We start from the raw sequence: 14192 nt of genomic DNA on the forward strand, positions 1-14192 counted from the left end.
TATTCTTTACATCGATGTAAAATAACCTTGAACATGTACAATAAGATGTATTGTTACAGTCCGTCACAAACTGCAATGCAGTGCCTTGTGTGTACCCCCCCCCCCATCCACACACACACACACATACACAAAAACACATTATGAAAGTTCCACACTTTTAAATATGCAATGATGTTGTCCTTTGGCATACATGTACAAACATGTAACATAATATAAGCACAGCACGTCATGATATCAAGTATAATTTAGATGCAGTCACACTTACAGTGTATTTGTGAAGTCAAACTGCACAGTGTACAATGTATGTGCATTGTACATACAAGAGTATAAGACCCTATACATTTTAATTTTTACCTCTGGCAATCAAAAATATGTGAATTTTAAGATTTCAGTTTTTACCAGTGCTTCATATTTTAAATTCATCATAGAACTTTTACTATCTATATCACTAGGCTGTAAATTTGTAGAATTTCTACATTAATGAAGATAAAATGTTTGAATTTTCATTTGTCTGACTACATGTACATTAAGTCAGTCTTATATGTATATACATGTATTTATGTACTGTTTATATGTATAATTCTTTTGTCATTGTAGCTGTCACAGAACTGATTAAAACTAGCATTTACATCAGCTAGAACTTTCAAAATAAATGCATCAATTTCTCCACTGGGTATGATCACACTAAAGCATTTCACATTAATTTTATAGTATGCCAGTGTTAAATATTTTTTTTTAAATGTTGTATAAGTGAAAGAATTAAATGTTATCTCTAGTATATTGATTTTTTTTTACTTAAATTAAGTATAGCTACCAATTCTACTTTTGCAAATGTCATAGGTTTCAATTTCCCAGAAAAGTTTTGTATCAAAAGTTTGTTTCCATTTATTTTATGAATTTCAGATAATATAGTATAGCATGGTTTGTTTTGTACAATGCAATGTCATTTCATTCTACAATAGTAATCATTATGTTTTTCACTCATTACATATATATTGTAGCTACTCCCAAACAATTTGAACAATTCATTCAGGCAGCAAGTGTTTCCACCAATAAAATAAAAAGGTATGCTCCATATAAGCTCTAAACCATACATTTTCCTAGCAAGATTATTGAAATGTTTTGATAATAAAAACAGTAGAGTCATGTATATGCTTTCCATGTTACTCAATGCATTGTTTTGAGTATCACTTTTTAAAACACCAATGAACCTTGCATAATGGTATTTCATTTTGTTTTCAGAATTGATTTCATCCAGAAGAACTGTTTGAACTGTGGACTGTTTGAAATATTTTGCACCTGCTCAGAAATCCCTTCACAGCTTGTCTTTGAATTTGAAAGGCTGTTTTTAATTAAATAAATTTTCTAGATAACTAATACTTTGAATTTTTAACAGTACAATGGTGTGAAAGTTTGAAGGCTGTTAAGATTTGAGTATCTTTACTTGCATGTATTCTGACAGGCGCGTAGCTGCTTATACGCAAATACGCAGGTGCGTACACATCGTTTACAAATTTAAAAAAATGGGGGGGGGGGGGGAGGGAGAGATTTGTGAGAAGAGAAAAAATATCAATACCATCCAGCAAATATTTGTGTTTCAAATTATTTTATCTCATACTGTTTCGATTGAAATTCAAATTCTATATAACCATGTCTTTATAAAAAAAAAGTTTAAAAAAATTGTAATGTTTTATTAAATCATTGCCAAAACCAAATAAAACATTCATTAATTTGTAATTCTTCTACAACACATTGATAATTTATTTTAAGAACTTAGAGAAAATATCAACCGTTGAATGCTGTGATCCAATAGAATACGATTTAAAATATTATTTTTGTTAAAAATTGAAATTATTAATTATATTTGTTGCCGAAAGATGATACCAATATATCTTTTAAAAAAAAATATTCAGCCTCTACATGTACAATAAATTTGCACGGAAGTATTTAACTTTGTGTTGAAAACAATAGTATTATGTCTTGTATTTTCTAAAGAAAATCGAAATGGCATGATTTTGAATGAAATATTTAGTAAAAACCATGAGCTTTCAGGGACTTCGACCCTGAGCCCTCATCTGGACCCACTGGGGGTCTCAAAGCGGACCCCAGCCGTTCTCTGCGTACATTTCACTTCCATTCTGGTATGCGCCTGTCCGTGTTTTGGGGTACAACAAGATCTAAATTTCAGTATGTATATTGTGTTCACCTGTTCTTTAACAGAGTTTCTGTTTCTGTATTACAAAGTTTTTACTATGATTATCTTGTTTGCGCATTGATTGATAATTACTCAAAAACATGAGACTAAAGCCCCCCCCCCCCTTCCCCCCTACGCCGATATGATTTGTGCTACAATACCCAAATAAGTAAAACCTGATGTAAACACTGTTTAATAATTTATTTTTAACATGCCAGTAAGTATATGGTATCAAAGGAGCCAGAGGCAAACTGGTGATGGGGGGGGGGGGTTAGATCTGTAGAAAGGAAAACAGGTTATTAAATACAGTAGTAAGCACCCCAATCCCTTCCGTCTGTTCTTAAAACTTTTAACGTAGTCTAGAATCCATAAACAGTTGAAGGTTTGATAACAAATATAGTCACTTATGAAAAAAAAAAAAACTACTAAGTTCTGTTGGAGATATTTTTTTCTGTGTGTCTACTGAGGAAGAATAAATGTTTAATCATTGATAGGGGCTGTCTATTTTTTATTTTTATTACAAATGACTGAATCTTTCAATATTTTTAACCATGGGCATTTTCCAATTTATTTACATGATGGATGTTGCGGCAAATTTTAGGCGAACGGAGGAAATGCGGTAGGTGTCAAATACGTCTTGTGTAGCGTATAAAAGAACGAAGATATACAAAACAAAGTAAAGTCAAAGATTTTTTTATGCATACCGTTTTGATTTAGTGAAATAAAGCCCAGCGCAGTCCGTAGGTATTTGTTTAAAATTTGCGAGGTGCACAAACTCTACTAAGTACCACAGAGTTATCTCCCATGCTGGGTCAATGATGCGTTTGAAAACTATATTTAGAATGAATGTGTTAAGATTTCAATTTTTAATCAAAAAGTGCAAGGGCAAGGCGGCAACCCAAGAGGTAGGTTTTTATTTTAAATTCTTTATTTTACTGTATAGTTTTTAAAAAGTGATGCTCATTTCTTTGTAATTCATTAGGCAATTTAAAATTTCCGATTAAATGATGAAAAATAGCCTATTTTTAGCTCTGCTGGTCAGAGACCAGAAGAGCTTATGCGATAGTAAGGTGTCCGTCGTCCGTCCGTCTGTCTGTCTGTCTGTCTGTCTGTCTGTCTGTCCGTCTGTCTGTAAACAATTTTTCAAAACGCTACTCCTCCTACAGTTTTGGTCCGATTTCAATATAACTTGGCACACAAGTAGACTTCACTAAGATACATAATTTAGTGCATCGGTTTTTGATTTCGATGGACGGTGTTGCCATGGTTACTAAAAATAGAAATTTCTGTGAAATTCCTTTAAAACGCTACTCCTCCTACAGTTTTGGTCCGATTTCAATATAACTTGGCACACAAGTAGACTACACTAAGATACATAATTTAGTGCATCGGTTTTTGATTTCGATGGACAGTGTTGCCATGGTTACTAAAAATAGAAATTTCTGTGAAATTCCTTTAAAACGCTACTCCTCCTACAGTTTTGGTCCGATTTCAATATAACTTGGCACACAAGTAGACTACACTAAGATACATAATTTAGTGCATCGGATTTTGATTTCGATGCACGGTGTTGCCATGGTTACTAAAAATAGAAATTTCTGTGAAATTCGTTTAAAACGCTACTCCTCCTACAGTTTTGGTCTTATTTCAGTATAACTAGGCACACAAGTAGACTACACTAAGATGCATAATTTAGTGCATCGGTTTTTGATTTCAATGGACGGTGTTGCCATGGTTACTAAAAATAGAAATGTCTATGAAATTCGTTTAAAACGCTACTCCTCCTACAGTTTTGGTCTGATTTCAGTATAACTAGGCACACAAGTAGACTACACTAAGATACATAATTTAGTGCATTGGTTTTTGATTTCGATTGACGGTGTTGCCATGGTTACTAAAAATAGAAATTTCTGTGAAATTCCTTTAAAACGCTACTCCTCCTACAGTTTTGGTCCGATTTCAATATAACTTGGCACACAAGTAGACTACACTAAGATGCATAATTTAGTGCATTGGAGATTGATTTCAATGGACGGTGTTGCCATGGTTACTAAAAATAGAAATGTCTATGAAATTCCTTTAAAATGCTACTCCTCCTACAGTTTTGGTCCGATTTCAATATAACTTGGCACACAAGTAGACTACACTAAGATACATAATTTTGTGCATGGGTTTTTGAATTCAATGGACGGTGTTGCCATGGTTACTAAAAATAGAAATTTCTGTGAAATTCATTTAAAAACGCTACTCCTCCTACAGATTTGGTCTGATTTCAATATAACTTGGCACACAAGTAGACTACACTAAGATACAATATTTAGTGCATCGGTTTTTGATTTCGATGGACAGTGTTGCCATGGTTACTAAAAATAGAAATTTCTGTGAAATTCCTTTAAAACGCTACTCCTCCTACAGTTTTAGTCTGCTTTTAATATAATTAGGCATACAAGAAGACTATACTAAGATACATAACTTAATGCATCAGTTTTTGAATTCGATGAACAGTGTTGCCATGGTTACTTAAAATAGAAATTTTTGAGAAATTTCCATAAAACGTTACTCCTCCTATAAATTTGGTCTGATTTCAATCTAATTTGGCACACAGTTAGAATACACTACGATACATAATATGTATTTCTGTTTTTTTTTATTTCGGTGAATGGTGTTGTCATGGTTACTAAAAATAGAAATTTCCGTGAAATACTTTCAAAACGCTACTCCTCCTACAGTTTTCGTTTGATTTCAATATAACTTGGCATAGAAGTAGACTACATTATTAAAGATACATAATTCTATTTATTGTTGCATGTTGCAGAGTTTCAAATCGAAGTGCTACTTTTCTTTTGTTATACGTACAGACCAGTAGAGCTACAGTCTCATCAGAGACTTCTGGTTGAATACTGGTGTTTGTTTTCAATGATTAACTTAAAAATCTCAGAAATCTGACTGAATGAGCATCAGTTTTTCGATAGGATAGATACCTAGAGACACAATGAAACCTTGTGCAGTTCAAATATTGTTTGCCTTGCCCTTGCACTTTTTGGTTAAATTTGACATTTCATATTTTGACCTAAAATCGGAGCTCAGGTGACTTTAGAGGGTCACATGATGACAAAAAATACCGATGTGAAAAGCGATGGACAAACTCTTCATAAAGCCATTAAGATATTTCAGATAGAGTTTCATGCTAAAAAATAAGACGGTTGAACTTTAAGTGTCTCGTTTTTGGTGCCTTTTTATAGAAAATGTTGCCTTAACTGTACTGCGTTTGCAGCACACCCAAAAACGTGTATCTTTGGAGTATGGTTGATAATTGACTGTTTCGATACTTGGCGCAGATATTGCGCGCGCATCATTCCACGTGGTGCGCTGTGATAAATGGATTTATAACGTATTCACTGCATAAATCCGATTATACTGTTTTTCATTATTGATGTCAGGTCAACAATTAATTTGCATTACATGTCCTGCAGGTTAAACTCTACATGACTAGACTATAGTGTGGGCTTCCTATTTGATGGATCTTTGGAATTGAACAAGATTATTTCAACAGATAATCCTTTATGCTGATTGAATTTAATTAAAAGGTAAAATACACTGTATAATCAATTAATTTCTTTGATTATTTATACATATTTAATTAATTCATTATTTAACTTTGGTAATAGTTTATCTGCCCATTTATTAGCTCATATGAACTGAAGCTCATTCTGAAGCTCACATTCTGATCAAAATTGTCCATTGTCTGTCGTCATCATTGGTGTTATTCTTATTGTAAATTTTCCACATTTTCATCTTCTTCTCTTTAAGACGCAGTGGTTAGAGCGTCTGCTCTAGAGTCGCGGAGTAAGTTGATCCTTACGTCGCGGGTTCGAATCCCACTGTGGGACGTGGAGACCGGTCTTTCGGATGAGACCGTATAAACCGAGGTTCCGTGTCGCAGTAGGTGCTGGCACGAAAAAGATCCCTCACTGCTCAATTGCCGTTAGTGCCGAGTATAGGTCAGAATTTGTAGCCCTCCACCGGCAAGTGGTGGCGTCTCCATATGAGTGAAAAATTCTCGAGAGGGACGTTTAACTACAAACAATCAATCAGTCAATCAATCTTCTCTTTAAGGATGAGCTAATTAATTTCAACCAAACATAGCACATTAAATATCCTTGGGTGAGGGGGATTCAAGTTTCTTCTAATGAAAGGCCACACCCCGTTCCAAGTGGAGATAATCAAAAAAAAAAAAATGCAAAAATAGGGTAGGGTAAAAAATCTTCTTCTCAAGAACTACTGGACCAGAAAAGATGAAACCTTTTCGAGAGCTTCCTGATAAAATGTAAATTCAAGTTCAAATCAAAATTATGGCCCTTAAATTGTGATAGGAAATTCTACAACAGGGAATGAACATTTTACATAAAGGATACAACTTTTTAAAAAAACCTGTTTTTAATTTTTTTTACTGAGCAGGACCATGATTAGTCGTATCAAAATACAAGCTAATTTAATTCCTAATGTAGTGCAGATTTAGGTTTGTTCAGATAATAGTCCCCAGGGGTAGGGTGGTGCCACAATAGGAGATCAAAGGTTTATATATATGAATTAAAATATCAGAAATATCTGTAAAAATCTTCTGAGGAACAGCTTGCCATGATTAGTATTCAGGGCTCTCGATTCTCTATAATTGGGGCTGTTTAAAGGCCCCATTCCCAATTCAAAAAGGTACCTTTTTTCCAATTTATTGTTTTAATTTTCCCAATTGGTCACTTTCCCTAATATTAAAGAACATTTAGTAAAATGTGTGGTTACTAAACTTGTTATTCACATTTCTCTATATTACAAAACAGAAATTTAGTTGATAACAACCACCAGAAACTCAATATATAATGAATTTAATGGATATTGTCTAGTTATGATTTTCCCAAATTTCCTCAAAAGGTCGTTAATTTTCCCAATTTTCACGGCCCCGGCCAGAGTCCCAAAAACTGGTGTGAGAGCCCTGGTATTATGCCAACAGCATCAATAATTGCAGGTTAAAGTTTCCTCAAATTATTGCCCCTAGGGAGTGGGTGGGCCCACAAACCTTATCTCTAGGGTTTTAGGTTGGGACAAACTAAGGAATTAAATATGCCCATGGGCCTCTTGTTTAACATATTTAAGGGTAGGAAAGGAAAGATGATTTTGAAATTGAGAATGAACCCTATTGTGTTTGTCATATTAATCAATTTATTACACACTGAACACACACACAAAAAAAAAATCTCCCATCATCAAATAGTTTAATTTTTTTTTCATTGATTCATAGATGTCAGGAAAAAAAGTCTTATAAGTGCTTCCTCTGTCATCGGAGAACAAAACAGACAGAAAGATATGCTATTTCCAAGAGACACAGATCTGTGGTTACCAGATTACCTAGTGAGGAAGATTTTCTGTGCAACAAGTGCCGCCATATACGCAAGTCTAATGTGCAGGGATCTAAGAAAGAAAAACAAACTTCTGACATCTACATCTCAACCATCGTCTTCAACGCCTGTTAGTCCTCCTTCAGTACAGCTACCATTCCCCAGCACAGCGAGAGGCCACTCTTTCTGCTGTATATGTAAGAGACCTGAACCAAAACTCATTGTTGTTCCTGTTGACATAAGGCATCAAATATTTATTTCTAAGGAAATCATTATCCCGGCTGGAGCTAGATGTTGTCCTAATCACCTACAGGGAAACATTGGGGATCTTCAACCCATTTCTGAAACAACAACAGTTAATAGAACAAACAATAGCTCAACTGGTCAAGTTTCTGAAGTCAAAAATTCAGAGGCAAGAGAAAACAAGACTTAATTTCAACAATGATGAAAGTCTCAGTGATGCTGAATATGTGGACATTATGGACATTTCCAAGGACTCATTTAAAGACTTGTTACATTATATTGAAGGAAAAGTTCGGCTTACTCCAACATGATCCCTGAGGACAAGTTTAGCTATATTCCTTATGAAAATCAGAGGAGGGGAATCCAATCGAGTTCTTTCCACACTTTTCAATGAATCAAAATCAAGTATTAGAAGATGTATAAGTTCTGTGCGATCAGCTCTTGCAGGAAGATTTGTGTTAGAGAATTTGGGTTTCCAGCACATTACACGTTCTGATGTCATACAGCATCACACAAGACAGATTGCCCAAACACTTTTTGGAAACAGTTCAGCTGGAAATCAAGCAATTTTGGTTTTGGATGGGACATATAGTTATATAAACAAGAAGTGGAGATTTTCATTTCCAAAGACAGTCCTTCAGCTTACACAAGGGTCGCCCTCTAGTGAAACCCATGATCATTGTGTCAACAACTGGCCACTTTATATCAGTGATGGGTCCATATCTTGCCCGAAAATATGATGCTAGTATCATCAAGCATATCATGAAGTCCAACGTTGAAAACATCCGTTACTGGGTGCAAGAGGAAGATATTTTATCCTTGATCGTGGGTTCCGCGACTCAATAGATTATCTGGAGGAACTTGGTATCCAAGCCCATGTGCTTTGTTTCATGTCCAAAGGAGAGAAACAGATGTCCACAGAGAGTGCCAATACAAGTCGTCTTGTCACAAAGGCGTGTGTGAGTGGTGTAGTCAGGGAGAAAGAGATTGAAAAGGCGGTTGGGAGAAATTATGATATCAAATTAATTGAAAGTTTACTTTGATGTATGTATATGAGAATTAGCATTTTTTGAGTTTACAAAAAATTTCTTCTCATTTTTAGATTCGTTGGGTTGTGGAATCTGCGAATTCAAGGATCAAACAGTGGAAGTACCTAGGGCGTGTTTTGCCAACAAGCCAGATTCCGTACATAGGAGATTTTATAAGGATTGTTTGTTCTTTGTGCAATAGGTAAGAAATATACATGTAAATATTTTTATGAAATTATAATAACTTCTTAAAATATTAATGCAAATGTATTTCAATGTTTTATGTATCTGTTACAGATATCTGAAACCCGGGAATGCTGATGAAGAAGAAATTCTTGGATATAAAATGCTGCATCTATCCAAGTCAATGTCTTACAACAGCATGTGGAAGAGCAACACTTAGATCGACGCTCCGGATGCTGGGAACCAGTTGAAGATCTAAGAGGTATTTATCATATGTACAAATGTTATACAATGCATTCTGTTCTCTAGTTGTTATTGTTTCAATACTTTTCAAAAAATTTAGAGAATTTTAAAAATATTCATTGTTACATTTATTACTAATGAAGATTGGTTTGGGATATTTTATGCCATTATGTAGTTTATATGCAGATCAATCATGATGTTTCGAATTTGTGTATTAGGTTTTCCATATCTTGAAGAAGAACAACTTCGGAACCTAACTTGTGGGACATACCATCTTCGACTCTCACCAAATTATGCACACGAGCACTTGGAAGGTGACTGTCATATACAAGTGCACAAAGAGGAGCCAGGTCCTGTCAGGGTTCGGCTACAGAGTCGGCATGTCTCATCAAGATTGTAACAATTATGGAACAAATATGATGAAGGAAATATTATTGATTGTAAATGCAGAGCTGGAGCAAGGGTTGTTGGAATGTGCTCCCACATTGCTGCCATTCTTTGGTTTCCAGGAAATGCCCGACACAATATCCAGACTGGGTTTGGTGTTCGAAACTGGAGTGACTTTGTCGAAGATGCAAACAACATTCCAACTCCAGTTGATGAAAGTGAATCTTCTGATGAAGGAGACAGCGAAACAGAAGAATAAAGACTGGGGAACTTACTGTGTTTGGTACATGTGCTGTTTACAGTACGTATCACGGTATTCAGTTCACGATACCATACGTATCACGATACATGACAAGGTTAAAAAGTCTTTCAAGTTTGTCATCATATTTTTTTTAAAACTTGACAGGGTTATACAAAATGTTCATATTTTTTTTAATAATAATTAAAATAACATTTTGTTAACTTGAATTGGATTGTTAGGTAGATCTTCGAGTTGTGACAACATTCTAAAGCAATGATGAACATTTACAGGGAACTATGGGGACCTTTCCTAATAATCTTCCTTTAAAATTGGAATGAGAAAGGAAGACATTCATTCTTTTATTCCTTTTATTTACGTAGAAAACCAGTTGTCATATTTCTAGTGTTGATAGGTTTTAGTCAACAAGACAGCGAATTTTCATCGAAATACACACGTGATGGAATATCGTGTATTACCAAAGAATACGTTTAGATCTAAAGGGTTTTTCATTTGTCTTAACATCTATAACTTATAATCACATTAAGTCCTTCTCCTTGTTAAATCTGAGGTCTGTAAGATGCTGGAGATGAGTTTAATTGCCGTAAATGCCATATCGACGACCTCACGTTTTGCGCGGAAGCCATTTTGAAATAGTAAATAAGGAAATAAAATGGACAAAACGGATAATTCTGGACCGATTGAACCGAACCGCGATATCAGTTTAGCGTATCGTGAAATGAACCGTTAAAAAATATACCGCGATATACCGTCAAACAGTTTATCGTTGCACCCTTAGTTTACAGTCTTTATCATATAATTTTATGTGTAAATAATTTTTCTCTTCAATTTTCATGTTTGATTTACTGTGTTAGTGTTTTGTCAGATGGGACAGTGGGCCCCTCAATATGTAAATTAATTTTTAAATTCAATTTTCTTGTTCAATTAGCCTATGAGTGTTATGTAGGATGCAGCAATGGGCCGGATCATATGTAAATAATTTTTTAAAATTCAATGTTCATGTTTTTCTGTGTGAGTGTTATGTCGGATGCGGCAATTGGCCGCTCCATATGCAAATATTTCTTTTAATTTTCATGTTTGATTTACTGTGTGAGTGTTATGTCGGATGCGGTAATTGGCCACTCCATTATTATGTCAATAATTTTTCATTCAATTTTCATGTTTGATTTACTGTGTGAGTGTTATGTCAGATGCGGTAATTGGTCGCTCCATATGTAAATATTTTTTTTTATTTAATTTTCATGTTCGATTTACTGTGCGAGTCTTGTGTTGGATGTGGTGATGGGCAGCTTCACATGTAATTTTTTTCTTTAATTTTCACTTATACATTGTACAATTTTCTTACAAGTCTTATGTTGGTTAAAGCACATGTAATAGGCTGCTAAACATGTGACTACTTTCTTTATCTCCTGTGCGAGTGCTATGTTGGGTGCAGTAATGGCCACTCCATATGTAGACTATTTCTTTCAACTTTCATGTAAAATCTTCTTTGCGAATGTTTCTGATGAAAAAGTCAGCTGTTTCAGTACTCATTCAAGTGTATGGTAAAGAGCCACTCATTGCATGTAGACAGTATGATGACTTAATGTAAAATTGTACTTTAAATTCTTTATATTGGATTAAAAATTTCTTTTTTTATTCATTTTGCACTAACTAGTTGGTTTTTTTTTCTTTTAAAACAATGATATATGCAGCCTTTCTTTTATAAAAAAGAGAAAGTTAGGAAACAAAACATGCAGAGAGAGAGAGAGAGATTCTTTACATTGAATAAATTAGAAAGGTTTTTGGGAGTTGATTTTATCAACTCTCCATTGCAGTTACCCAGATCAAACAGTGTTTCGACCTAATCACTTCTTTGAGAGAAAAATCAATGGAAAATTATGCCGCTGACAGGAAATAGTACTTGAAAATGATAGAAAAGTTTGATGATATACTTTCTGAACACATTATTTATCAAGAGAAATATATTTTTTTAATTTCAATACATTGAAAACATTTGAAATTTAAATGATGCAACTATACTGACTCTCAATGATAGCATCTGCAGTTGTAAATTTTCCCACATTCGGACACATTGCGGAAGGTTTCAATAATCTGGTTCAGCCTCTGATAATCTGATACAAAGACACGTGGTCAGTAATGAAAAGAGGCGCTGTTTGGCTGATAAATACTCTCCCTTAGGAGACGTAGATTTGTTAAAAATATCTCGAGGAAACCAAAACAGACCATAGAGTGCACAGGGAACTGCTAACGAATATCGTTACCTTGAGTTCAAATAATAATTTGTCTCTTTCGTTCGATAGCAGACAATTATAAATTATCAGTTTAACACAATTTGTCAACAAACTTACATGGGGACAATAAAAGCGGGATTAATAATTAGCTATGCATTTAAATGCATGATTGTATACAGAGAATTGTATCAAATTGATACAGACAATTAATGTAAATGCTCCGTGTAACTGTTATGTTTACAAACATGTATGCGCCTGACTATCATGCACAGCGGGCATTCTCTAATATGTGTAGTTCTAAAGCCGCAGATAAGATCTCCCACTGCAGCAGAAGTGACCTAGTGCATGGGCAAACATAACTTTGATTTAGCAGCCTTTTACCTTTGTGTTCCAGAATGATGATTAATGGTACGGTAGTAACTAGTATACGCAGGATTGATTTTTCGAGATGCGTTATTAATTCAGTTTGCTTATTAGCCCCCTACCGGTTAGTATTGGTATTATTATCAATATATTTATTGATATATGCATGTATATACAAAATTATATGTATGATTCTTTAAATTGCATTGATTTATAATTTTTGCAAATATTGAATACTTTGAATGTACATATTCAACTGTGACCTAATTTAATTTTTGTATTTACATGTAAGGACAGAACTTGTGCCCAATCCCTTTGTAATAAGAAATTACAATAAAATATGCTCAAACCAAAACGGAGGGGACTATAGGTTTCCTCTGTGTCTGACGGTCTGTTCTTCTGTCTGTCTAGCTTTCCCTCTGTCTGTCTGTCAGTCTGTCCCACATGGTTTTCCGCACTTTTATTCTAAATGCTTGTGGATATGGGGCTGATTTTTGGTATTTGAGTGTATCTTGATGACTTACAGATCAAGATTGCATTTCAGTCCGCTTCAATGATTATCTTTCTTAATTTCTAAGTGTTTCCGCAATTTTATTTTACTAAGCACCTTGCAAATATTGAGCTGATTTTTTGGTATATGTGACTTTACCTGTGTGAGTTAAAAATTAAGTTTATCTCATCGTTCTGCTTCAGTATATGTTTGATAGAAGTATATGATATGTCAATTTTTAATGGGAACCAGATTACCCTTGCCGGTAGGGGACTAGTATTGCAGCAGCGGAGAAATCTAATACGTTTTCGCACATCATTCTAAAGTTACGGACAATGAGAACAGACCCAATCTGATCAGAATACAGATCTCTACATAGCTCAAAGCGCAGAAAGATCAGATTGGAACAAACCTTGCCTCTTTGACTCTGTAGTATCGTGACATCCTCTTAGTCATTTGCTTCTCACATACCAACTTAAAGTTATAATGCATTTAATGTTGTACGTAATTTGAAAAGTTGTGAACAAAGTTTGTGATGGTACATATTGCTGTTTTGTACATATTGTCGTCAGCGACAATATGTACCTACCTTCACTGCACAAATTGTCGTCCATCGGTACATATTGTCGCCAGCTGAAAAGTTAAACATGTAGATATTGTCACTGGCGACATTTTGTAACCTACCTTCACTGCACATATTGTCATCCCTCAGATATTGGAGAATAAAGATTTGTTGTTTTTTTTGTATTTTTTTTTTAAATGTAATTGGTGTGTAAATTACACTAACGTACGTGTCTCATATTCCAATTCATGCACCGTGATTGTGACGGCACACATTGTCGTCCAGTTCTTATTGTCGCCGGTGACAATGTGTACCTACCCTCATTACACATATTGTCGTCTATCGTTACATGTCACATGACAGTACATGACAATGCTTTCATATGAATATTTCTAATAATTGCTTTGCTGTTCCTGAGAAGAAGATTTTATGGAATTTTCCTATACATTCCTATGTTAAATTTTGATCGCCCATTGTGGCCCCACATTATCCACGGGAAACATGATTTGAAGAAACTTGAATCTACACTAACTGAGGATGCTTCCATATAGTCATCACAGTGGCAGGTTTGGTTGAATTTGGGCACTAGTTCACGAGAAGAAGGACGGAGGGACGG

The 14192-nt window shown here is 34.7% G+C and overlaps 1 long non-coding RNA gene and 1 pseudogene across 1 annotated transcript; both read left to right on the forward strand.

The window, feature by feature from the left end:
* Positions 1-652: 652 nt before the first annotated feature.
* LOC133198724 (uncharacterized) lies at positions 653-1377 on the forward strand. The gene is made up of 3 exons (XR_009722562.1): positions 653-673; positions 1002-1065; positions 1243-1377. It is a non-coding gene; the product is annotated as an uncharacterized LOC133198724 (long non-coding RNA).
* Positions 1378-4853: 3476 nt separating this feature from the next.
* Positions 4854-9701, forward strand: LOC133199035 (uncharacterized; annotated as a pseudogene).
* The last annotated feature ends 4491 nt before the right edge of the window (positions 9702-14192 follow it).

Source organism: Saccostrea echinata, unplaced genomic scaffold (assembly GCF_033153115.1).
Source record: "Saccostrea echinata isolate AGI-Se365-2 ecotype Australia unplaced genomic scaffold, CSIRO_AGI_Sech_v1 ptg000033l, whole genome shotgun sequence".
Taxonomy (NCBI): domain Eukaryota; kingdom Metazoa; phylum Mollusca; class Bivalvia; order Ostreida; family Ostreidae; genus Saccostrea; species Saccostrea echinata.